The following is a 27,514-nucleotide window of genomic DNA, read 5'->3' on the forward strand; positions in this document are numbered from 1 at the left end:
ATAACTGTTGCATTCGGAGATGGTCGTTCCGTTGAGAGTGAATGGAGCGTCAGGAACGAGGCTGTTTCTCATAAACATTGTCTTCGTAAGATTCAGCTGTAGTCCGACCTTTCCACACTCATGGTCAAAGTTGGCCAGCATTTGTGCCGCTTGGCTAATGTTTGGTGTTATTTAAACAATGTCACCAGCAAAGCGGAGGTGGCATAGTTGCCACCATCTATCTTCACTCCAATTCCTTCCCATTCCAGTCATCGCATGATGTTCTTGAGGGTGGCACTGAAGAGTTTCGGTGAAATGGTATCACCCTGCCGAACCCCTCTCTTTACATCAATGATTCCTTCTTTGTAGAGTGGTGAGATCCTGGTAGTGAATCCGTAAGACAGCTCATGGAGGATCCTGATGTATTGAGTTTGAATGCACTGATTGGCTAGGGCTTCAATGACTGCTTCCGTCTCAACAGAATCAAAGGCCTTATTTAAATCAATGAACGTTAGACAGAGCAGCATCTTGAACTCCCGAGAAACCTCAATGAGCTTGGTTATCATGTGGATATGGTTGATGGTGCTGAATCCTTTGCAGAACCTGGCTTGCTCACATGGTTGTCGTTCATCTAGTGTTCTGCCAATCCTATTCAGGATGACTCGAGTGAACAACTTGTAGATGACAGACAATAGGCAGATTGGGTGATAGGTGCCAATGCCGTGGATGTTTCCCTTCTTCTACAGTAGTACAGTCCTGCTGGTTTTCCACTGGGAGGGAACCTTGCATTCAGACAGGTAGTGTGTGAAGAGCCAAGCCAGCGTATTAATGAGTACTGATGGCAGGTTCTTCAGGTGTTCAGGTTTGACCCTGTCTGAGCCGGGTGCTGTTCATTTCTTTACTGACGAAATGGCGTGTCAGATTTTGGAAGGGAGAACACTGGGAACGACATATACATCCTGTGCAATTTGGTATGTCGGCAGGTGGACATGGCTATCGAAGAGATTTGAGTAGAAGTCATGGATAATCTTCTACATTGCTCTTCTGGAAGATGTGATAGATCCATCAGGACGTCTTGGTCTTGTAGTTGGCGAAGGACAGGAGGGCGTTACGAATACTTTTCTAGGCTTCTGCCGCATCTACCAGCACTTCTGCTCTTCTCTCTTTGAGGTCTTCCTTGATCGCATCTCTGCACTGCTTTGCAAGCTTGGACATTCGTTTGCGGTTGCCTAAGGCATGCGCCAAATCACGTTGGCGAATAAGCTCAAGAGTTTTCAAAGATAGGCATTTTTTTGTGGCGATCTCTCTCTTGGCATTCCTCACACAATCATGGAGGTGCTGAACCAGTCGATCGTATTCCTCATCAATGTTGTCAACAATGGCATCTTCCCATGTTGCAGCAAAAGTGCCAAAGAACTCCCAGTTGGTGGTCGTTCTGGGAGTTCTCTTCTTAAACTTTGCAGCCCTTTCTCCCCGCTCCATGAAGTGGAATTTTGCACGAAGGAGATGGTGGTCTGATCCCGTTTGGAATTTTGGGACAACAGCGACATCGATCAGTCAGGCAAAACCGTCGATTGAATATGATGTGGTCTATTTCGTTGTGGAATCGTCCACCGGGAGACTCCCATGTCCAACATTTAGATTCGGCCTTCTGGAACCTTGAGTTACCATGGATGGTCTTGGTCGACATGATGAACTCAGATGGTCTCTCACCCTGTTTGTTCCATTCTAGGCCATGGGTCCCGATGTGAAGTTCTTTGGCTGATCTTCTAGGTCCTATCTTGGCATTAAAATCACCCACATGATCTTGTAGAAGGTGTGGTCTTCTTTATAGAACTTCTCCAGCTCCATGTAGAACTTCTCAATTTCTCCTTCATCATAATTGGATGTTGGTGCGTAGACAATGAAGATAGAAACTGCCGGCAGTGAGCCACATCTATTCAAATATAAACATTCGATTCCGGTTGTTAGGTATTTGAATGAATCAATGGCCGAGTTTGTGCTGACAAGGACACCGACGCCTCCGACACCTCTTTTATCACATGTTCCGAGGAACAATTCTTCTCCAGTGTCGAAAACGGCGTGATGAGATTGGTGCCTTCTTGTCTCGGTCAGACCAATGATGTCGTACTTGATCTTTCGCGCTTGTACCATCAGGTCCTCGATGGATGCATCTGATGCTAGCGTACGTGCATTGAAAGTATAGATGATCATTTTTGTCTTCCTTCGTTGTTGCAGCTTAGTTCGGCCTTGAGATTTTATAGGCCTCTATATTTGGGGGTCTGTGACAGAATATTCAACTCTGTTTTATTGATCTGCAGGTCTGTTTCTAGCCAAGTACCATCCTGTCTTAATTACTACTGCTTTGTAGTACAGTTTGAAGTTGGGGAGAGTGATGCCACCCATCTTCTTTTTCCCAAGGATTGCTTTAGCAATTCGTGGGGTTTTCTTTTTCCGTATGAATTTCAGGAGTGTTTTGTCTATTTCTTTGAAAAATGTCATAAGTATCCTGATAGGGACCGCATTAAATTTGTATAGTGCTTTGGCAGTATTGCCATTTTGATAATATTAATCCACCTTATCCATGAGCAGGGGATGTGTCTAACACTTGATTTTGTATTTCACACACACATTTCTTTCCTCTTCCCTGGCAGAATTTATGCTGGGTTGAACTGTCCTTCTTTTCCACAGAGCCATGCAGGTCAGAACAAAAAAGCCACTGCACCACTAGCAGCATTTAGCTCTGTACACGTATAACTCCCAGTTCATCGATGAACAGGATTGTCATGGAGATTGTGAATGGTCTGAAAGGGCATCTGAGACATGTTGATGCTTTAAAGAACAGTTTCTATTCCATGGCAGGACCCCCCAAAAAAGGAAAATACAGCCTTGGTGACCACTTGAAGCAATTTTGTGATCATAAGGAGAAGATCATAGATGAAGCCACCAAAGACAGAGAGGAGAGACACAAGGAACTTGGGACTTTGGTGACTGTGAGGAGTCCTTGCTCTGAACTTACTTATGCTAATCAAAGCCATAGTTTCCTAACTTAAACAGTGTGTGTGTGTGTGTGTGTGTGTGTGTGTGTGTGTGTGTGTATGTGTGTAAGGGGGATGGTGCTTTCTTTTCTATATGCTTCCATATTGTTTGAATTTATTTTATATTATATTGAGGGCTGGAGTGATAGCACAGCGGGTAGGGCGTTTGCCTTGCACGTGGGCTGGCTTGGGTTTGATTCCTCCGTTCCTAAGAGCCTGGCAAGTTACCGAGAGTATCCCGCCTGCAAGGCAGAAGCTGGCAAGCTCCTCGTGGCATATTCGATATACCAAAAACAGTAATAACAAGTCTCACAATGGAGATGTTACTGGTGCCTGCTCGAGCAAATCGATGAACAATGGGAGGACAGTGCTACAGTGCTATATTGAGGAGCTGTTCTTTTTGTAATTAGGGAAAAACAAAGATATAGTTAATGATACTTGTATAATACTTGAAGTATTTCAGATAATTATATTATTAAATATATCTTAGATACATAGTAAAAAGTATGAAACTAAATGTTTGGATGTGATTATTCTAATTTCACTTTATATATTGAGGCTAAGGGATAGGACAGGAGGGTTTAATGCACTTGTTTTTCATGCAGTCAACCCAGTCCTTTGAGTACCACAGTAAGTGACCCCAAGAAGAGCTGGGAGCAGTCCCCAAGCACAGTAGGGTGTATTCCACTCCCCAATAAATACATAATATGTAAGTGCTATGTGTTTATGAAAGATAATCTGAAAAAATTGCCTGCCCAAATAATAACAATTATTTTTGAGTCATAGGATTATGTGTGATCCCCTCTTTTCTTTTTTTGTCACCAGAGATTTGTGTGTTGGGGAATGTGAAAAACAGATAAGCAGTTACATAAATATTTTTAAAAAATTAAAATTAGGGGAAAACCAAAGCACTTTATAATGCCTTTAGTTATTTCTTTTCCTCTTGGACTTGACTTTATAAGATTTTGCAACCATTACAATGAAATGGAAGAAAAAGAACTGGAGGCACTCCCTCTCCTAAAGACCCAGAAATCAGTTCTGGCGGATTCACACTGAGTCGCTGGATTCAGGCAGACTGGTCTTCACTCAGGCTTGTACTTCTTCCAAGGGCAAAACTGAAATGTCTCCTCTTTCTTCTCTTGGGGGTGAACCTTTCCAAACCTGGTTGTTTTAGGATCTTAGCAGATATCGGTTTGTTCCCAAGGGGCTCTGAGTTAGATCTGTAGCAAATCCAGTCCCTGATCACTATATGAGACACAAGCTATGGAAACAAAGTTTGGCTTTCCATGTCGTGCAATAAAGGCTTAGCCCAGCACTATAAAGAGAGATTTGTCTTTAGTACATTCTTCTCTCTCCATCTTATTCTCATTCCTCCTCGTTCCCTCATTCCTTCTCATTTTCTCACTGGCCTGATGGTTTGGTACTTGGGGCAGTCATGTGGTGGTGCTCAACCTGGCCATTATCATGGGGCCTTGCAGTGCTGGGGAAATCTAACTCCGGGTCTGGCATATGCAAGGTGTGTATTCCAGCCCTTTGAACTCTCAACTCCCTGAAACATCTTTCTTTTTTCCTGTTTAAAAAGAAAAATTGGGGGTCATACTTGGTGGTGCTCATGAATTATTCATGGCTCAGTGCTCAGAGATCATTTCTGGTAGTGCTCAGGGGACCATATAGGATGTTGAGAACTGGACCCAAGTCAGTCATGTGCAAGGTAAGTACCCTACCTGCTGTACTATCTTTCTGGCCCCATTTCTCTGCTTTTTGAATAATGCTTTTTGGGGGCCCCATCTAGGAGAGCTCTGAAGCTATTCCCATCACAGTACCAGGGGCTCATGGTGGGACTCAGGGAAGTAGGCAGAGCTGAGGATCAAATACGGCCTCCTGCAGGCAAAACAGGCACAGAGCTCTTTGAGCCATCTCTCTGGTCCTGGAAGATTATTCCTCATGAGTTTGTGACACTGATTTTTTTTTTCACCATCACCTCCTCTATTACTTTTCCTCACCCCTTGGTATATTCTACTCTTCCCTCTCCCTAATTCAGTCTTGAAAATTTCTTTCCCCATCTGGCCTGGGTAATTCTGATCATCAGTAAAGAGATAGCTGGACAGAATTATTATGTAGAGCAGCCCCACTTCTGTTTTTCTTAAAATTTGGAGCACCATGATTTCCAATACTGTAATGATAGAGTTTCGTGCCTATAAAGTTTCAACACCCTCCACCATTACCTTATTTTTTTCCCCTTAAAAAACTTTTCTTACTTCCTTCCAAATCTTAAATTCTACTATGTCAAGTTCTGTTCATAGCCTCCATGTCCTCCGTCCTATTTCTCTTGCTGAGTGCCCAGGGTAGAGGAGAAATGCCTCTGTTTGTTGGATCTAATTAAGTGAAATCCCACAGTACTTTCTTCTCTCATTAAGAGATCAATTCCTTTAACCTTTCTTTTCCCCTTAGGTATTCAGCGAGTAGTTATTTAACAAATAATTTTCATAGGCACATAGTCCCTCTTCTCATAAACAAAATTAGAGATGGGATGGAAATGATTCTTTATACTGTAATGGGGGCTGGTGGCAGAAAATAACAGGCAGTTTGAGCAATCATGTGGAAAATACAACTGCTCTTGAAATGAAGAAACCCTTGTTTCCACAAATTTAGTGTCCAATGGGATCTCCTCTTAACTCCCACAATGCTGTGTGGCCTTGCATACTTGTCTGTAAACTGCCAACTTAGACCTGTAAGTCTATGCTGGAGTACTCCAAGTTGGTAGAGAATGTCTGGTTTTCAAATTCACCCAGATTATCATCTACTATTCTGAAAATTGAGTTTCTTTTGAGTTTCCCTTACTCTTTCCATCCGGTGTTGTTGTTTGATTTGGAGGTCTCACCTGGCAGTATGGAAGGGTATTCCCTATTCATTGTTGGCATTGGGTGAGGTTCACCCCCAGCAGTATGTGGAGAATAATGTGGTGCTGGGAATAAAACCCAGGGCTACTGCATGCAAAGCATATGCTCCAGTAGTCTGAGCCATCTCCCTACCCTCAGATCTTTATTTCTTAGGTCACTTACATAAACCAATATATAGAAAAATGCAACTTTTTAGGTATGTTTGTAACACGAAGCCCTAACATGGAGATCTTAAAGTATATAAAACTCTTTGTTTCTCATTTTGAAATTTAAGTCTTGAGTATTTTTCCACCTCAAAACAATGTAAAACATAACATTTAAAAAGAATGACTGCTCTGTGGAGAGATACAATAGTCTACTTACCTTTAGAGTAAGTAAATAAGTAAGTAAATGCTAAAAGTAAATGTTTACTAACTTACTTTACCTTTAGGTTGACATTTAGAGTATTTTCAGTTTTTGACCATCATCAATAATATAACTCTGTATATCCCTTCATGTAGGAGGGCAATTATTTCTCTCCGGCAGATGCTAAGACTTCAGGATGAAGAGAATCTGCTTTCTGTTTTCATACGGGCTTTTAAAAGTACCTCCCTTAAAGCCCAGGAGTTCTGGGGTGTAGACATGGAAGTATAAAGTGGCACGCCCTGGGAGACAAGACACTGAAGACAATCTTTGGGGGAAAAAAGAGGGACTTGAAACCAAAAAGTCACAAGGAGAGTTCTGCCTCTAGAACATGAAACTCTAAGCTTGGAGCCTTTGTTTCATTGTCAACCTGGTGTCATCCCCTCAGGCCACCAGATGCATGTGACCTTGTCACTCTGCTTCACGTCCTCCTTCTGGTGGGCATCTGGGACAATGCTTTTCTTTTGGGGGGGGGGGGGGTGAGGTCACACCCGGCGATGCACAGGGGTTACTCCTGGCTCATGCACTCAGGAGTTACTCCTAGGAGTGCTCGGGAGACCATATGGGATGCTGGGAATCGAACCCGGGTCCGCCGCGTGCAAGGCAAACGCCCTACCCGCCGTGCTATTGCTCCAGCCCTGGGATAATGCTTTTCACAAGAGATTCTGGTCACTTCTGAGTTTCTTAGCCAGGCAGGGTCCCCTCTTCCTTCTCTTCCCATCTCCCCCTTCCCCAGGCTGTTTGCTCGGTTGATAAAGGATGCGGGTGTCAAGGACCCTCTCCTTCACTGGCGTCTACTCTCCCAGGTCCTGCAGGGGGCGCTGGCCTCCGCGCTGGCCTCCTCCCACCTGTACGAAGGAGGCTGCGTGCTCGCTTCCTGGAGAGGTTGGTGGAGGGGAACTGCATCAGGCTCTCTCCACCCCTCTACCGGCTCTGGCTCTGCAAGCACACCGCTGCCTCACTCTCTTTGGAGGGCGCTGGGTCCCTTGTGCAGCCCTGTGGTGCTTAGAAGCCCGGCTTTCCCTTGGTCCCAGGAGCATGGGCCCCACCTATAGAGGGAAACTTCCTTGGCGCCGGCTTGCCTGGGGCCGGCCTGGTTGGTGCCGGTGGTCCGCGCCTAATTGTTAACAGCACTCTGTTCACTTTCGGCCAGTTTGGATGTTAAACACGAGGCTCCCGTCTCTTCCAGAATCTAATTTTACCTGCTCCTCTAATTTTAGCGCTCCTCTCCCAACCTAGAGAAGCTGTATCTCATTTCAGCTTGGAAAACATGACTCCCCATCACCTCGTATTCTTTCCAATCTGATGTTTATGACATGGAACGAATGTTGGGAGTCTTTCAAGGCTGGGCGTTTGATACTTAAAAAGCCCAGATGTTTGGACTCTCAAAACTGCATTTCCTCTGCTTCTCTGATGTAATGACCCTTCCCTGGGATGTACAGCAGACGCCTCATAATCTACTTAGACTTAGTAAAGGGCCGGAGGGTAAAAGTTGATTTTCAGTAATGGAAAACACATTGTATAGAATCCTACAAATCTAAGTCCACTGCATCTACCCTCCCTCTGCTTGTCCCCCAAATATGCACACACACAAAAAAAACCTGGGGACTTCTTAGGTGTCCTCTGCTGCCCCATCCCCCAGAAAGAAGGAACAGGGTCCAAAGTGAACTCTTTGGGGGAGTCAGTTCCATTGAAGGGACACCATTAAGTTGCCTGTCCAGGATCCTGTCGATGGCTCCAGCTAGCACCAGCTGTCCATCCTGATGATTAGCATTCCAATAGTCTTAGGGGTCAGACACCAAAGTAAGAGCACATGGAACTAACTAGAATGGACTTTCTGTTACCCCATGAAATGGGCACACAAAATAGCAACCTAGTAGAATTACGGAAAAATTAAGCAAGTGATTATTATTTTTTTTTAATGTATCTTAGGGTCTGGAGTGATAGCACAGCGGGTAGGGCACTTGCCTTACATGGGGCCGATGAGGGTTCGATTTCCAGCACCTCATATGGTCCCCCGAGCACCACCAGGAGTAATTCCTAAGTGCATGAGCTAGGAGTAACCCCTGTGCATCGCTAGGCGTGACCCAAAAAGAAAAAAAAATGTATCTTAAACAAACTCACTTCCATTGCAGGCAGGGACTCAAGTGGGATTTATAACAGTCATCATACTTGAGAGTCATACAAATAATGGAACCTGGGACCATGGGAAATAATGATAGTGATATTTAGTGACTGCTTCTTATAGACCAAGTTTAGAGGGCTTCTTGTGTTGTTAACTAAGAGATAACTGTCATTTGCTCCATTTTTTACAGAAGAAAAGTGAGTCCCAGAGAGATTGCTGGATTGTCCAAGGTCAAAGTACACATTGGCCCCGCAGACCGATGACAAGCCCTGGAATGGAATTTGGGGCAGGTCACTCCAGGACATGAGAAAACTTGTATGTGGAGATGAGGCAAACTTCTCAGAAATTGTTGTTAATTTTGAAGCATCTGTGGGCTGAGAGGAGAGTGCAGTTGAGAGGGAAAAAATTTGCTCTGATTTCTTAGTTTATGCACGCTGGCCAGCCAAAGGAAGACATGTAGGGGCGAGCAAAGGCAATATCAATATTTATCTGTGGATTCCGTGTACGGAACTTTGTCCCAGGAAGGGACATTTTGTAATCTGGAGCTGAGAATCCCACCAGGGACCCCAGCTCTGACGGCCCCCACCCAAGGGGATCCCAGCTCCAGGCAGCCTGGAATTCACTCAACCTGCCATGGGGCCCAAGGCCACTGCAGACAAGCTGTGCTTGGGCAGAAGAGCCCAGTTTCCAGGGCCTGAAGGGAAAAGCATTCCTCATCCCAAAGTGGGTGAGAGTTGTATTTTCTTTTGCCGTTTGAGACAATGTTTAGATATTTCTGGAAGAACAAATACCTTCTCCTTGATTTTATCAGTGGAACTGTTGGCAGTGGACTGTCACACCAAAGCTAAGGCAGATGTGGGGACTTCTGGAAGGGGTCCTAAAAAAATCATAAGAATCCAGGGCCAGCCTGCCTCCTTTCCCCCAGATAAGGCCCAGAGAGAAATGAAAAGAGGAAGTAGGCAGAGCTCGGTAAGTGAGTCATATGCTTCCTTTATAACTCCATACTACTCTGATCTCACTAGGTAGAACCCCAGGTAGTTGAGGAGAGCTGAGATAGAGGCAATGGAGCTGGAGAGCCTTGAGAGCCCCCAGCATGTGGTCTGCAGCTGTGGAGAAGTGACAGCTCCAAAATTGCACGGGATTGTAGGATTATAGGATTAGGATCAGTGCATGCAGCCAGGCAGCTAGAGGATGTCAAAAAGGATACATCAACATATATATGTATATTATATAAAAATATTGGGGCTGGAGCGATAGCACAGCGGGTAGGGCATTTGCCTTGCACACGGCTGACCTGGGTTTGATTCCCACCATCCCATATGGTTCCCCAAGCACTGCCAGGAGTAATTCCTGAGTGCATGAGCCAGGAGTAACACCCTGTGCATCACTGGGTGTGACCCAAAAAGAAAAAAAATTATATATATATATATATATATATATATGCACACAAGGCTCAACCTGTAACAAGATGTTAGAAATCTCTTATACAAGTGCTTAACGTCTCCAAGGTGAAATTCAACAATCTTTTTGGATCATTTTTTAAAGGATTACTCTTTTTTCTCTCCCTCTCTCTTTTTTTTCTTTATGGGTCACACCCAGTGATGCTCAGGTGTTATTTCTGGCTTTTGCACTCAGGAATTACTCCTGGAGGTGCTTGGGGGACCATATGGGATGCTGGGGTTTGAACCTGGGTCAGCGGCATGCAAGGCAAATGCTCTACCCGCTGTACTATCGCTCCGGCCTCTGAGGATTACTCTTTATAAGCAATAAAAAATAAATAATTTAGGATCTGCCTTTGGGGCAGGCTTGAGTTGTGGTGGGAAAATTCAAAAGAATGGTGGTGGTAAGGTATAATGGTAGTGGGTTTGGTGTTAGAATGTTAAACATAATAAATTATTGTGAATAACCTTATAATAATAAATTTTTTTTAAAAGAAGTTTTGTGAGCAGAGGGCTGGTACCTCAGAAGGCCCTAAGAATTGGTATCTCTTCCTACCTACATGAAAAATCCCACACCCGTAGCCACCAGAGTTCAGGTGCAGCCCAGGAAAGGTATGGAGGGAAACCTGAACTGTTGAGAAATCATGGTGTGCATTGGCTGAGGTTTCAATTTTGCTACTCAGCACAATGAGGAGTGGTGGGGAGTGGTGAGTCTGAGACAAAGCGTTGCTGTAATTTAAAACACACACACACACACACACACACACACACACACACACACACACACACAGAAATGACATGAAGTTATCTTTTTCTAACACCTGGACTTAAGTCCAAGTCCTGGTGTCCACTCTGTTTTAGGACATTTGCTGGAATAGGCCTTTTTGTTCTATATCGGGGCAATTGTTATTCTATAAGAAACTGGAAATGATCATGAGCTGGAAGATCGGTGAGAAGGTGACTATTCTGGTTCACTAAATTAAATTCTATTTTCAGGCGAGTGGTATTTTTTTTCTGTACTTGGGGTTTGCAGAATGGAAGAGTCTTGGCTCTTTGTGACTGAAGAAAACACTGCTAGTTGTTCAGAGAAAGATTTTAAAAAATTAAGAAAAAGAAAACTGGTGTTTCATTTGCTGTTTTCAGTCAAGAAGCAAAGAGAAAGGGCAGAAATGTCAACTTCTTTTTTTGTTGTTGTTTTTTGGGTTACACCTGGCGATGCACAAAGGTTACTCCTGGCTTTGCACTCAGGAATTACTCCTGGCAGTCCTTGGAGGACTATATGGGATGCTGAGAATTGAAACTGGGCAGGCCGCATGCAAGGAAAATGACCTACTAGCTGTATTATCGCTCCAGCCCCAAAAATATCTACTTATGAGAGAAACCTTGAGGGCCCACAGAGTGGCCCAGACATACAGTGTGTGCTGAGCCTCAGCAGGAGGAGAATTGGTTTAAGGGCAGTTGGAAGAGGCCCCAATTGTACTGGGAGAGTGCAGTAGTATCCTTCAGCAGTCTCCGGGGCAGTTGGTGATGAGAAGTTGAGAGGGAAGAACATGGCCACAGGAAGACTTGGCTCTGATGAGGTAACACTCTGAAGACTCCTAGATATGAAGATAGAACCAGGTATCCTGGATAGGAGTGTTGACATCTTAAATTGTGGGTTACATATGGTGGCTATGAAGAGAACCAGAGTTGCAGGTGTAAACAAATCATGTTTCTCACCTTTCTACAGTAACCCAAAGCTGCCAATGCTCATCACTTTGACTCATAGGTTGTTACAGTCAGCCATTTTGGAAGGCTGTGTTTCCAGGTGAAAGTGTTTCTTCTCTGAGCCCCAAGCAGAATCTGGAGAAAAGGAGGCCAGCAGGTTAGGGTCCATTGACAGGTATCATGGTAAGAAGCTCCCTCCACCCCCCACAGGTTTCGCCCTAGGTTTCTGGATGATGTCTCAGGGCTAGGGGAGAAATAGCAATATCGTGAGACATATGCAGCCTGACTACAAGGTGTTTCTCCAGCTGGCGAGGGAGCTGGATGCCAACAGACTGTCCCTCTGTTCTTCTGAGCCACCTGCTTCTGGGGCTGGGATCCATAATACGATTAGAGCCTCTCACAGTCACTCACCCATAGGCTTCTGCTCTGTAAAATGAGTCTTTGATCGGAAGTAAGATCCTGTGGGATACCTTGAGAGTGTCCAAGTCACCAGGAGAGTCCATAGAGAGGAGGCTGGCAGTCGGGTGATGACAGCCGGGGATCCCAAATCCAAATATGACACTGAGACTTGTCCGAAGAGGACCATCCCGGTCTCAGCCCTGGTGGCAAAGGTCCAATGTAATCAACCTGCCACCTGCTCTTTGGCTCCACCCCACAAAGTCCTCCTGGAGCTAAATAGCTCTACTAAATTGCTTAGTTGATGGTTGTTTGAGGAATCCTAAGATTTGTCTGTCAGATTGAATTTTCCTTTACAATCACTGAACAGTGATTTGTGAATAGGTACTGCTGTTTCTGCTTTGAAAATGGGCTCAAATTCCATCCCAATGACCTTGACCTTTCTCCTGTCATTCCAACTTCCATCCACTCTCCTGGCCTGACTACAGCAGCCTCCCAACAGGTCGGCCTGCTGCTACTCTTGTTTACAAACTGCTCTCCACCCAGGAGTGACTTTTAAACATTTCAAATGGTGACAAAATACACGTAAAGTTAAGCAGATACCATTTTAATAACTTGCAAGCATGCCTTTCTGTAGTGCTAAGCACATTTATGGCTTGGTGCAACCAATGTCTAGAACGCTTTCATATTGCAAAACTGAAACTCTGTCTATTAAGCAACATCACCCCATTCCTCCTGTCCTCCCCCCTACCCCCAGGCTCTGGCAGTCATTATTCTACTTCCTGCTACTACGGATTTGATTACATGCTACACATAAGTGGAATAATACAGTATTTACCTTTTTGTGACTGTTTTACTTCATGTAGCTGGATATCCTCAAGGTTTGTTCATGTTGTATCCTGTGTCAAAATTTCCTTTTTTTGAAAGGATGGGTAATATTTTATTGTAGAGGTGCACCATACTTTATTTATCCAGAAAACTTATTAAAAACTATTAGGCTCAATTTGTTCAATCAACAAATGGCATGAGAAAGAGACAAATCAACAAATTGTAATGGATAAACTTGGTTTGCACCTATCATTTGAACAAACTAATTGTAAGAAATATGTTTTTGAGACAATGGGAAATTCAAACAAGAATGTGCTTTAGTTAAGGAAGCAATAAAGAAACTTGTTATTTTATGTGTTGTGTGAGAGAGAGACAGAGAGTAAGAGAGAAAGAGAGAGATAAGCATGTTGTGTCTGGTTTTATTAAAACATCTTCTGAAGATATTTAATGAAATATTGAGGAATATGGGGTGTATATGTAATTTTAGTACTCCAGAAAATAAGGATGTGTATAGGAGAAAGGTAGGTGACATAATATAGGCAAAATATCCATCATTGTTGAAGCTGGATGGTACAAAAGTACAAGCTTATGTTATTTTCCACTTCTACATTTGCATCTATTTTAAATATAAGTGAAAGTGACCATAAAACACCCTTTAAAATATTTACTCATGATGCATATGGTTGCCCTCTACTAGATTAAGGAAGGTCTGTTTATTCCTAACTTGCTAAGTGTTTTTATACTTTTTCTATAATGATTAACATTTCATTGATATTGAATGTCCTATTATATTCAGGTGATTTTTCACATTCATAGAGATCTATTGCAATCTTTTACTTACTAATGAAGATTACTAATTCAGCATTATTTATAACATAATGTTTTCTTTTTTTAATTGCTGTTGGTTTGGGGGCCACACTCAGTGATACTCAGGGTTTACTCCTGACTCTGCACTCAAGAATTACTTATGTAGTGCTCAGGGAACCATACAGGATGCCAGGGATCAAACCTAGTTTAGCTGCATGCAAGGCAAATGACCTTATCTATTGTAACATTGCTCTGGTCCAAAACATCATACTTTCTAGCATAAAGTCACTGTCCTCCTGTTGTTCATCGATTTGCTCGAGCGGGCCCAGTAACGTCTCCATTGGAGATTTTGTTACTGTGTTTGGCATATTGAATACATCATGGGTAGCTTGCCAGGCTCTGCAGTGTGGGCGAGATTCTCTCGGTAGCTTGCCGGGCTCTTTGAGAGTGGGCGGAGGAATCGAACTCGGGTTGGCCATTTGGCTGTGTGCAAGGCAAACACCCTACTGCTGTGCTATCGCTCCAGCCCAATGTTATACATATTATATAGTATATATTATATGTAACATATCATACATGGTTTACATACATATCATATGTATATATGTACATATATATGTATATATGTGCACTGTGCACTGTCCTCCCATTGTTCATCGATTTGCTCAAGCAGGTACCAGTAACGTCTCCATTGTGAAACTTGTTGCTGTGTTTGGCATATCCAGTACATCACGGGGAGCTTGCCAGGCTTTGCCGTGCGGGCAAAATACTCTCCGTAGCTTGCCGGGCTCTCCGAGAGGGGTGGAGGAATCGAACCTGGCTCCGCAGGGCTGGCCACGTGCAACGTGCAAGCCCTACCTGCTGTGCTATTGCTCCAGCCCATATGTATATATATGTACATATATATAAATATCTCAAACATTCGAGGTGGTTCTTGAAAGCCACTGAGGCTGCACCCATGGAACTCCAGTGATGGTGAGTGTAATATATATACAGATGTTGAAGTACAATGATTTATAGCTGAAATTTAAATGAGTACTAGAGCAAACAATTGAAATATGAGAACAAAATGGTGGAGAAACTGGAACTTTTGTAGATGGTTGGGAGGAATATAAAATGGTGCAACAACTATGGAAAATGATATGGAGTTTGCCGTCTAAACTCTAAAAAAAACATAAGAGGATCAGAGATATAGTACAATGGGTAAGGTACTTGCTTTGTAAATGGCTGACCCGGGCCCAGTAACCCCATATGGTCATCTGAGCACCACCAGGAGTCATTCCTGAGTGCAGATTCAGGAGTAATTCCTGAGTATCACCAAGTGTGGCTCCAAAGCAAAAACAGAATGAAACACTGTGTGAGAGGATAAATACCACAGGATTACACTCCTCTGTGGGGTATGGAGGCAACATAAAAAAGGAATAGACAAGCCTTGGGCAGCTATAATAAAACACTATAGACTAGTGAGTTTCAAATAACAGAGATTGATTTAACACAGATCTGGATGCCAGAAGTGCCCACACAGGGTGCCCCACGGTGGCAGTCCTGTGAAGGCAATCTTCTTCCAGGTTTTCTACTCTGGGTCCTCCATGGTAGAAGGATAAAGGAATTTCTTCTTTGCTTTCAGGTCACACTCAGCAGCGCTCAGGGCTTATTTCTGGCTCTGAGTTCAGGCTCATGCTTGCTGGGTTTAGAGGACCATATGGCTTGCTGGGGATTGAACCCTAGCGCACTAGTTTGCAAGGCAAACACCCTACCGGCTGTTCTATTTCTCTGTCCCCCTATATTTGTTGCTTCTTTGTATTTTCATTTTCTTTTCTCTCTTTCCTCTTTGAAACAGTCAAAAAGGAGTTGGACTTACCAACGAACTATGGACACAGATATTTGAAAAAGTGCAGACCCCCTTCCTGCAGCGAACACTCAATCATCGTCCATCGTTGCTCACAGGTGGATGAGACTGATTTACCATCAACTAGTTTCTAGGAAGTCTGCACCAGTTTCAGTATCCACCCTCAGAGACTGAGAGCACCTAAGCTCAGGGGCAATTTCAGGCCTCCATAAATTCAGGTACTCTTTTTTGGTTTGTTTTTGGATCACACCTTGCAGTGCTGAGTGTGTCTTCCTGGCTCTGCACTCAGGGATCACTCTTGGCAGACTTGGAGGATAATATATGGTGGCAGGGATTGAACCCAGTTTGACCACATGCAAGGCAAGCGCTCTACCCACTGTAGTATCTCTCTGACCCTCAGGTACTCTTTGGAATCCTAGCCTCACCTCAAAAATGAAAGTGAAAGAACATAATCTGAAATTGTTTACTTTTGAGAACACTCATTCTCTCATTATCTCGGCAGTCATTATGCATGGTTGGGAATCCTTAAAAAAGTAAGGTGTAAAAAACAAATTGTTTTGAAGATGATAATATTCTGGACAACACATTTAACAATGAAGACATTATGATTCATATTTAGACATTTAAACATTGGTTAAATTTAATTATGCAGTTTTATTATTCTAAAGTGGAGGCAATAAGCTATTTTTTTCTAAATCAAGGGAGATGGCATGATTTTGTTTACTTATCTGTTTTTATTGAGGTATCATGGTTTATTATATTCTTACTATTAATGTCTGAGACTCACAATGTGATGACCATACCCTCCACTAGAGTGCCAACCAATCCCCCCTACCACAGCCTAGGTCCCTTCCAGCTTCCTTCTCTAGCTTGGCAGCTGCAGGTCTACTTGGCAGCATCTCAGAATTTATTTTCATTGGCCATTCCCTTGCATTGTTTCTTTATACATGAGTGAGATCATCTGGCATTCATCTTTCTCCTGACTCACATCCCCGAGCATGGCAACCTCCAGTTCCATTCAAGTTGTAGTGAAATGTGAAGTTTCATCTCTTATTGCTGACTAGTAGTCTATTGCATATATTTACCAACTTTCTTTATCATGTGTCCATTATTGGATGCTTTGGTTGTTTCTGGATCTTGTCTATTGCAGTCAGTGCTGCAATGGACTTATGAATTAATAATGGTTTTGTGTTCTTGGGATAGATGCCAAGGAGTGAAATCACTGGGTCATATATGGTAGTTCTATTATTAATTTTTGGAGAAGCCTTCATTCTGTTTTCCACAGAGACTGAAAAAGATGACAGTAAATTAAGGTCTTTTGCTCCCTGCCTCCCCAACTCCTACCCCCCCACATTCCTGGTGGGAGGTGATATCTTAGTATCATTTTGATTTCCATTTCCCTGCTTTGACCTAACCAGGAAGGGAGGGGCTCTACACCTCTTCTGGAGCAGGCCCAGTGATGCTAGCTGGAGATTAACCTCACCTGGAAAGGTGGAACAGTGAGTAGATGTTTCAGCTTTCCTTCTATTGATGTGGTGCATCACATTGATTTGCATATACAGAACCTTCCTTCAAATCCCTGAGATAAATCCCTTGATCATGGTGCATGAGTCACTAAATGTATTGTTGAGGGCTGGAGCCATGATTTAGGAATTAAGAATCTGCTGGCCCTAGTTCAATCCAAGCACCACCGGGAGTAATCCCTGAACACAGTCAGAAGTAGCCTCTGAGCACCACTGGGTATGACAAATGTATTAACGTTTTTGTTGTTGTTTGGGGCCACACCCAGCAGAGGTTGGAATGTAACTTCTGACTCTGCACTCAAGAATCACTCCTTGCTGGCTCCAGGGATCCCTGGAATGCTAAGGATTATACCTGGGTTGGCTGCCTGCAAGGCAAGCACCCTATCCACTGGACTATCTCTTCGGCCCCTGTTAAGAATATTTTTGAGGATATTTGCATTTTATGTTCATTGGGATATAATTTTCTTTTTAAGTGATGCTCAAATTACAGAGCTTTTTTTGGTATTGGTTCCATTTGCCTCTTCTTGTTTGTGCCTTCTAAGTCTTGAGAATACTATTCATTTACCTCTGAAGCTCTGATTTTATATCGCCTCTTAATTTCAAAATATGTGAGCTGCAACTCTTTTATACCAGACCCTGTTATTACTCTCCTCCTTCCCCACATTTTGTGTTTTAACTATCTTATTACTTACAGGTAGAGTTTTCTTGCCTTTTAAAGAAGACCATTTAGTGCATATTACAGAGTTGACTTAGTGATCATAAACATTTTTTAGCTGTTGTCTGTGAAGTTTTCCATCACTCTTTTGCATTTGAGTGATAACATAGCAGAATAGAATATTCTTTTTTTTTCTTTTTGATTCATACCCAGTGATGCGCAGGGGTTACTTCTGACTCTGCACTCAGGAATTGCTCCTGGGATGCTTGGGGGACCAGATTGGATGCCAGGAATTGAACTTAGTCAGCTACATGCAAGGCAAACGTCCTACCCACTGTACCATCACTCTGGCCCTGAATAGAATATTCTTGTGTGGATGCCTATTTCACCCAACCTTAGCAATATTATACCACTCCTTTCTGCCTTGTATATTTTTGTTTAATAAATGTATTATTAGTCAAATGGGACTTCCCTTGTATATGAAGTTTTATTTTCCTCCTGCTTTCTTGCTATCAGGTTTTTACCAGTCTCTGGCTTTTGCCATTTTAATTTCAATGTGTTTCTTTTGTTCTCTTCTTCTTTATCCTTTTCTGTCACTCCTGTCTCTGGACTCAGGAATTCCTCTTGGTGCTGCTGATTCTTTTCAGCTCTAATAAAACATCTGGGTGAGGCATTCTTTGAACTGGGCTTTGAGTCAAGAGTAGAGTTTTAACAGCGCTAGGGAAGGAGCATACTAATCTATAATTTTCAAGAGATTGCACGAGAGTGAGTATACATGAATCATCTGTGGATCTCTATTACAAAAACTTTCCCCTTTCCTTTATTGCTGTTGTGATGACTGGGGCCACACACACACACACACACACACACACACACACACACATACTTGGTTGTGGTGCTTATTGGGTTTCACACACTTTTCTTTCTAATTCTTAGGGGGCCATACCTGTTGATGCTCAAGGGTTACTTCTGGCCCTACACTCAGAAGTTACTCACATCAAATGCTAAGGATATAACCTGGGTCTGCCACATACCAAGACAAATGTACACCCTGCTATACTATCTCTCCAGGCCCCTCACACACTTTGCACTGTGTTGCTTGCACACATGTTCATTGGGAGGCACACTCATTTAATTGGGATTCTCGCATGCACTCTGATTGCAGCACTCAGCAGGGGTTACCTCCTGGCCATGGTGCTCATTAACGATCACAAGAATTGTGAGGCTCCAACACACTCGACTGCGATGGGCCAGAGGTTATCCTCTTCATTGAGGTCCTGGGTGTTTCAGGCAGCAAAACCTCTAGGAACCTGCTTGGCGGGTGTGGGAAGCACTCGGGATCAGACTCATGCCTCAGAGTCACCTCTCAGTCCCCTCAACTAGAAATCTTGTTAAAATAAAGATTTTTGTTTAAGTAGGTTTGGAGAATGCTATTTTTTTTTTTGGCTTTTTTGGGTCACACCCGGCGATACTCAGGGGTTACTCCTGGCTCTGCACGCAGGAATTACTCCTGGCAATGCTCAGGGAACCATATGGGATGTTGGGGACAAAACCTGGGTCGGCCGCATGCAAGGCCAACGTCCTACCCGCTATGCTATCACTCAAGCCCTGAGAATGCTATTTTGAACCAGTTTTCAAGTGATGTTACTGCGGTGGACCTCAAGGGGAGGCATTTGAAGTACATGGGACATCGTGGACAAAGGGACAGAGGTGGGGAAATAATCCAGGCTATGATGGTGGTTGTGAAAGGTGAGACTATTGAGCAAAAATGGAGTTTCTCTATGGGAAAACCAGAGGAAATAAAGCTACAATGGGAGATCAGATCTAAACTGTAGAGCATTTGGAAAATCAAACTTCAAAAAGTGCCATTTGTGCAAGCAAATAGGAAAACACTGAAAAGTGTTGAGCAGAGGAATGATGAGGATGTAAATCAGTAAAAGCAACTGGACCATGGTATGCAGAAGGTAATTCTAAGAGCTTAAGGGAGCAGTGTAAGGATTTTAGTTAAAAGATCTTAACAAGATTAGGAAGGAAAAATCTTCTTTTTTCATTTTTTCATTTTGGGGTCACACCCCAAGTGCTCAGGGCTGACTCCTGGCTCTGTGCTTGGGTACTCCTGGCAGGACTCAAGGAACCCTACACAATGCCAGGGGTTGAATCAGGGTCAGTTGCATGCAAGGCAAGTGTCTTAAGCCCCGAAATATCTCTTCAGCCCAGACAAAAATATTTTAATGTAATAAAAAATGGATGTTCAAAAATGACAATCAGACAGATAAATGATTTAGGAAAGGAAGCAGTGACCAAAGGAAGAATGAACAGGATGTGGAGTTTGGCATGTGACTATAATCTTGATGGAGGGGAGGCTGGTGATAAACAGAAAAGGAAGGAAGGGACACTTGTCTTGGGGGGAAGCATGGTGACTTAGTAGGTCCCCTGAGTACTGTGTGTATCACTTACAGCTGGGAGTATGTTTTTTGACTTTCCCTCAGTCTTTCCATAACCCTGTCAAACAATAACATCTATCTTCAGGAAGAGGAAACTGAGGAACAGATTAAGTAATTTGTTCAAGGTCATGTAGTTTGTGAAGAGTGGTACCACCATTGGAACCGGGCATTCTGGACCCAGTTCACGTCCTCCTGGTGTCACTACTGCTCATGCTTTCTTCTGAAAATGGCCCTGAGAGATGCAGCAGCGAGCTTTCCAGACCGATATTTCTTCAGCTGAAAGTGTTTAAGTGTCTGTCCCCTTGCTAGAGCCTCAAAGTAAACTTTGGTGGTGCTCGTGTAGAAGAGCAGAAGCGAGGAAAGCTTTTGCAATGGTAGACATGACCAATAAAGATACCAGGTCGAGGAAGCAAAAGAATAATTCCTGAAACTCAGCATTTGACCTGTGCTTGAGCAGTGGCCAAGAAATACAAGCTGGCTTTAATTAGCTGTTACTTCTTTGTACATAATGTTCATTCAGATGGGAATATCCTTTGTTCTGGTGAATTGGAAAACCCTGACGCAGTCCTCAAACTTAATGCCAAGGTTGTTTCCTCTCGAAGCCATCCACTGACCTTCTTTCTCTGTGCTCCTGCTGAGTCTTGTCTGTGCTGTCACTGGAAGCATGGCTTCTCAAGCATCTCAGAGGCAGACCCGACGTGACATTTATCTTTCTTCCTAGTGTTTGACACATGGTAGGTTCTTCCAGTATTTTTTTTCTTTTTGGGTCACACCGAATGATGCAGAGGGGTTTCTCCTGGCTCATGCACTTAGGAATTACTCTTGGCGGTACTTGGGGGATCATATGGGATGCTGGGGATTGAACCCAGGTTGGCCACGTGCAAGGCAAACGCCCTACCTGCTGTACTATAGCTCTAGCCCCTCCTCAAATATTTTGGCTCAATAAATGAAAATGTCAATATGGAAATGGGCCCCATTCCAGTGTGCTGGTCTAGAATGCAATAAGAATGAGGATTCTATTGTCAAGGAAGTTAAGGGGCATGAGGATGAAGGCCTATAAATCTTTGATGATAACAAAAATTAGGATATAGATTGTAAAACTTCCATCTCTGGGTTTCCATAGCAGGGGAAAAGAGAAAGAGAAAAAAATTCTGACTTCTAAAGTGAACAAAGATATTCAATCCTGTGGAAAATATCATATTATTTTATGTTATTATCATCAAGGTAAATCCTGTAAAGTTGGGGTTGGGTGGCTTTTGGAGAAGACATGGAGACAAGGAAATAATGTGGTTTGAGAAAAAATAGACCAGAACTTGGCTATGTTTTTGTTTCTTTATTTTGGTTTTGGGGCCACACTCAGCAGTGCTCAGGGCTTACTCCTAGCTCTGCACTCAGGAATCACTCCTGGAGGACTCAGAGGACCAGGGGTAATGAGGATTGAACCCAGGTCAACCACGTGCAAGGAAACTGCCCTCCCCAATGTACAATTGGTCTGGCCCCTGCTGTATTTCAGAAAATTGTATAGTTATTCAAGCACACCAAGAGTTCCACCTAATAAGATCCCAATATTTTAAAACAATTCTTGACTCACCACATTTGCAAAGGCAGGTGGCAACACGGGTATTTGCTACAGTTAGAGATAACCCAGGTGGTCACTTGGGGTGAACCAGGGACAAAGAAATTCCTCCCAATTAGCAGACCTAGGTCTAACCAGGGAATCCTCTCTACTACCAGGTTAGGGGTCTTTACTAGGCCTTCCCACAGAAACTCTCATTGCTATCCATCAATAACTGACAGGTATCTCCCCTCTTCCCAGTTCCAAAGAGAAGCTTTAACTGGTTGAGATGTCTCTGCTTCATTAGTGTACACTGAGCGTGTATATGGAAGGGATGGTGGTGCATTAGTTATCATTTTGATTCATTGTTGACCATCCAAAGAACCCCATCCAAATCCGAATGTGAATCAGGACATATCTAGAGAACAAGTTTCAAGCAGTAGTTGAGTGGCATTTTTCTCCAAGACCTAGGAAGAGACAACTTGGTATCTTTTTTTGTATAGATAAAAGGCTGAACATGAATGTTTAGTGCCAAGAGTAGACAGTGGCGGGTACTGGGTAGTGCTCACCGAAATAAATTTTCTCCTTCTGGGCACATAGTCCACGTTCCCCAGTCTGCTCGAACACCATCAATACTAGCCAGGGATGTCGCCAAAGGCTTGATCTCCCTTGAGTGTCTTTCCTCTTATACTAGCTGATGCTCATGTCCAAGATGATGCTCATGTCCAAGTTCTGAAAACAGAACTGCTCCCCCCTCACCTTCCCTCTAACTGCTCCCCCTCACCTTCCCTCCCTTTGAACTCCTAAATGAAGCAGAAACAACTTTGTTTTGTATCAAGTCATGAACTGGTGAGGTCACCTCAGATATTAGTAATCCCTAGCCCGATGTTAAGCATTCTGCTCTTTAGAACTTGTGGCAGTATAGCCAGGGCTGATTTCTTTCTTTTTATTTTATTTTATTTTTAATTTATTTATTGGATCACAGGGACGATTTCTTACCTGAATAATTCTTGAGGAGAAAGAAGAGTCTAAAGAGGAGGAAAAAAAATACTCAACTGGTGATGTGGCTTCAGAGAATGAACTAGATTTAACTGCACGGTTGTTGCACCCTGCTTCTTAAGTCCCCAGATTGGCTTATAGCCTTTCATTAGGTAATTGTCATGAGTTATAATACTGTTGGTCATGCTGCTGAAGAGGTAAACAGAGCAGCAGTGTGTGCACCAGTGACATATGGATGAACATTAGCCTCCACACAGTGTGAGCTATGAGCTTAGAATTCTTTTCTTTTTTTTTTTGCGATTTTTATACATTTCATTTTCATAAAGTAGTTCACAATAGTTCATTACAGATAGTACTCAGGCATCCACCCCACCAGAGAGCATCTTCCCACCACAATAAGAGGGAAGTGTGTGAATGTTGTTGTGTTTCATTCTGGAGTCATTTAAGCCCATATATAAGAGAATACAAGCAAGTATGCTAAAACCAAACAAATGTGTACTACTTTAGGTACATTAGTGGGCTAGAGTATAAGAGGTCATTCAGCCACAAATGCGGCTGTGCACTCCAGGAAATACTGTATCGCTCTCTTCTGGGAACTTCATTTTATAGTCTATGGATCTTGGCTGTTGATGAGATTACATGGCGCCGGGAGCAGTTTGTAGGTGTGACTGCCAAGCTACTGGAAAACTGGGGAGCTGGGTGGAGGAGGTCCAGTCCCTATCCGAGCAGGTTTGGAGATCTCAGCCATGGATCCCGCATATCTGGGTTCCTCTGCTGGTTTCCTGATGGGTGAGGGTCATCCAAGCGTGTGGAGAGTGGCCTTGAGCACTGTGGCTGGGTTCTGAAGGTTTACGGCTGCTGGGGTTCTGCTTGGGGTGGGGAGGGAAACTCAACCTGCACCCTTCAAGGTGCCCCAGTGAAGACAGCCTGGCGTGGGGTCAGGAGATTCTGCCAAGCTTAGAATTCTCTGTGCACACATTGTCAGTGACTTTCTTTTTTTTTTTTTTGTAGGAGTACTGCTATTTATTCAGCCACTGATTAGCTGATTGAATTGTGCATGAACTCCACCTTACTTTTTTTTTTCTTTTTCCATTTTTTATAATTTATTTGTTGAATCACCATGAGAGCAGTTACAAAGCTTTTGGGTCTAAGTCTCAGTCATACAATGAAACACCCGTACCTTCACCAGTGCCCATTCTCCACCACCAAAAATCCCAGTATACCCCCATCCTACACCCTCCCCCTGCTTGTGGGGCAGATGATTTCTACATTACTCTCTCTCTACTTTGATCACATTCACTATTTCGACACCAGACCCACCATTATTTGAGATTTTACCCCAACACTCAGATCTGCTGAAAAGGCAACAATAGACAATTTGTGTTCTATTGCTGGTTATGAATAACATATGATGTCGTGTGGCTGCAGTAGGGCCATGTGGTTTTGAAGTTCTGGAAATTTTAACACTTAAATCTGGAGGGATTTCTGCCAAAAGCCACTGGGTTTAGAGATCTGCTCCTGAGTCTCTGGGATCATGGTCGTTGAGCAGCTTGATGAGGAGCCAAAGAGGTCATTCGTGGGCGATGACTTGGGGTCTCATTGGGGTGGGGAAGACAGGCCCGGCTCCGCCTCCCCCCTCCCATCCCGTGAGACCCAACAAGTTTCATCACTGCGGGCCCAAGCCTGACTGTCCAATGGCCTCTGGAGGATGACAGCCACCAAGTCGCCAAGAGGGAGCAGGCGGAGGGACAGCATCCATTCCCCCCTGGGGTGGCCTGGCGACAGTAACCTACTGCGGGGTCCGGACACATTTCTGACAAAAGCCGCTGGGTTTCAAGATCTGTTTCTGAGTCTCTTGGATCAAGGCCGTTGAGCAGCTTGATGAGGAGCCAGAGAGGCCGTTTGTGGGCGATGACTTGGGGTCTCGTTAGGGTGGGGAGGACAGGCCCGGTTCCATCTCCCCCCCCCCCCCCCATCCCGTGAGACCCAACAAGTTTCGTCACTGCGGGCCCAAGCCTGACTGTCCAATGGCCTCTGGAGGATGACAGCCACCAAGTCGCCAAGAGGGAGCAGGCGGAGGGACAACACCCTTTCCTCCCTGGGGTGGCCCGGCAACAGTAACGTACTGTGGAGTCCGGATGCATTTCTGCCAAACGCCACTGGGTTTTGAGATTTGTTTCTGAGTCTCTGGGATCATGGCCGTTAAGCAGCTTGATCAGGAGCCAGAGAGGCCATTCGTGGGTGATGACTTGGGGTCTCGTTGGGGTGGGGAGGACAAGCCCGGCTCCACCCTCATCCCGTGAGGCCCTGTGTGTCTCGTCACTGGGGGACCAAATGTGACTATCCAGTAGCCTCAGACGGATGGCGGCCACTGGGCCGCCAGGGGGAGTAGGCCAAGGCACGAAACCTATTCCCACCTGGGTTGGCCCAGCACCGGTAGCCTACTGCAGAGACCAGACGCATTTCTACCTAAAGCCACTGGGTTCTGAGGTTCGTTTCTGAGTCTCTGGGATCATGTCCATTAAGCAGTTCAATCAGGAACCAAAGAGGCCTTGCCTCCAATTATATAGCTGAGCCGGAGGTGGTTTGTGGGTGTGTTTCCCACATACCTAACTTTTGGCCGTTTACTTTCTTGGTAAACTTTGCCCCAAGTTTTTGGGGTCTGGCCAAAGGCACAGCAGCAATTTTTGGGGTATCTGGAAGTCTGAAGGCGCCATGAGGCTGCTGATGCACTCGCCTCACAGGTACAGATTGACCTGCTGGTGGCACCATACCCCCGGTCAGTGACTTTCTGAAAGCAACTTGTCTGGTCTGTCCTGAGCACTGCATTGTTAGTAGTATTGTCTCTTAGCCCAATAAAGAGTCATGGAGAAGCTGCCAGAAGTAAGCCACAGGATCTGTAAGACTTATATCTTCCTTGCGAATTAAACTGTAGTGTGGGGCTGTAGCGATAGCACAGCAGGTAGGGCGTTTGCCTTGCACACGGCTGGCCCGGGTTTGATTCCCAGCATCCCATGTGGTCCCCTGAGCACCGCCAGGAGTAATTCCTGAGTGCAGAGCCAGGAGTAACCCCTGTGCATCGCTGGGTGTGACCCAAAAAGCAAAATAAAAAAAACACAAAAGAATAAAAATTAAAAAATAAACTCTAGTGTTTTTGCCAATCATGCATTAATGTGCAAAGCGTTTCTTTCTGGTTAGGGGTAAATATAAAAACTGTTCTGCAGGATTCAAACTGAAGTTATTATTTGGACAATTCAGTCTCAGTGTATATGCATGAGGAGTCCATGCATCCAGACATTGCACTGAGACAGTTTAAAGAACACATAATAGTATTTTACTGTCAAGACTATACAATAAAGTACTATCGATGATTTTTAAAAATCGAATCACCATGAGATACAGTCACAAAGTTATTCATGATTGGACTTTAGTCATACAATTTTCCAATATCATTCCTCCACCAGTGCACTTTTCCCACCACCAATGTCCCTAGTTTTCTTCCTGTTCCCCCACCCCTTCCTGCCTCTATGGCAGGCACTTTCCTTCTCTCTCTCTCTCTCTCTCTCTCTCTCTCTCTCTCTCTCTCTCTCTCTCTCTCTTTCTCTCCTTTTGGGCATTATAGAATGCAGTACAGATGCTAAGAAGTTATCACGTTTGTTCCTTTACCCACTTTGAGCATGCATTTCTTATCCAGAGTTATCATTTGCAACTATCGGTGTCAGAGTGGCCCCTTTTCTGTCCCAACTGCCTCCTACCTAGCAATAATATTTTAAAGAACTGTCATGCTTACCAATAAACATGTCTTCAAACTTCTATTAATTTTGGAGATATTTTCTTTCTTTTTTTTTTTTTTAAAAAATCAGTGTTCAATGAGGACAAGTCCAGTTATTTAAGTAGTTCAGTGTAGTTAGTAACTTCAGATCACTGATTTTCTTCTGCTTTTATTGTCACATCCTGACTCAGAATGTGTAGATGGGTCAGCTTGCAGAGTTCCCCTTGCAAGTTGAGAATTATTTAATTCCAGGAAAATGGAAGGTTGTCTAGAGTGAGAGTTTCTAGATCACTAGGTACTGCAAGATCCAGGTTTTTAACATTCTTCCTCAGTCTACTTTAAGCCATCCCTCCCACCTCTGGTCTTTATTTAATGTCTTTGCTTTAGCATTCATCCTGTAACTTAACTCTACTAGAACAGAATAAGCTGAGTTTGTGGTCTTTGTTTTAGGAGGGTCATTAAGTTTGGGAAACTTTTGAAAATATGCTGAAGACAATGCAGTTGGATTAGGTTAACATTTGCTTTCTGGTCTTTAAAACTCTGCAAACAGTAAGCAATTATCATTGAAAGATCCAGACAACAAGTGACATAAACATGAAAAATATATTTATTTTGGAGAAGTATGACTTATTGGAAAGGTATATTGGACTTCAACAGATGTATGTGTTTGAGAGAGAACTTGGAAAAATACCAAAGATACGCATCTCAGATTGAGATGCAGACAAAACTTCAAGGTGGAGAATGTACGTATTTCTAGAATTTTAGGGAAGGTTTTCAGATTTACCACTGAGTATGATGTTAGCTGTGGGTTTGTTATAGGTTCTTACATGGCCTTTATTATATTGAGGTGTCCTACTTTTAAAACATCCATTTATATGATCAGGTGATTTTGTATCTTTCTTTTTGTTGATCTGATGCAGGTGTTTCATTAATTGATTTGTGTATGTTGAACCATCCTTGTATTCCTGGTATGAATCGCATTTGACCATCGTGAATGATTTTCTTGATCTGTTGTTGGATTCATTTTGCCAAAAATGTGTTGAGGATTTTTGTATCTGTTTATCAGAGATATCATTCTCTCTCTCTCTCTCTCTCT

The sequence above is a fragment of the Sorex fumeus genome, unplaced genomic scaffold, assembly GCF_029834395.1.
Source record: "Sorex fumeus unplaced genomic scaffold, SorFum_2.1 ptg000007l, whole genome shotgun sequence".
NCBI classification, from domain to species: Eukaryota; Metazoa; Chordata; class Mammalia; order Eulipotyphla; family Soricidae; genus Sorex; species Sorex fumeus.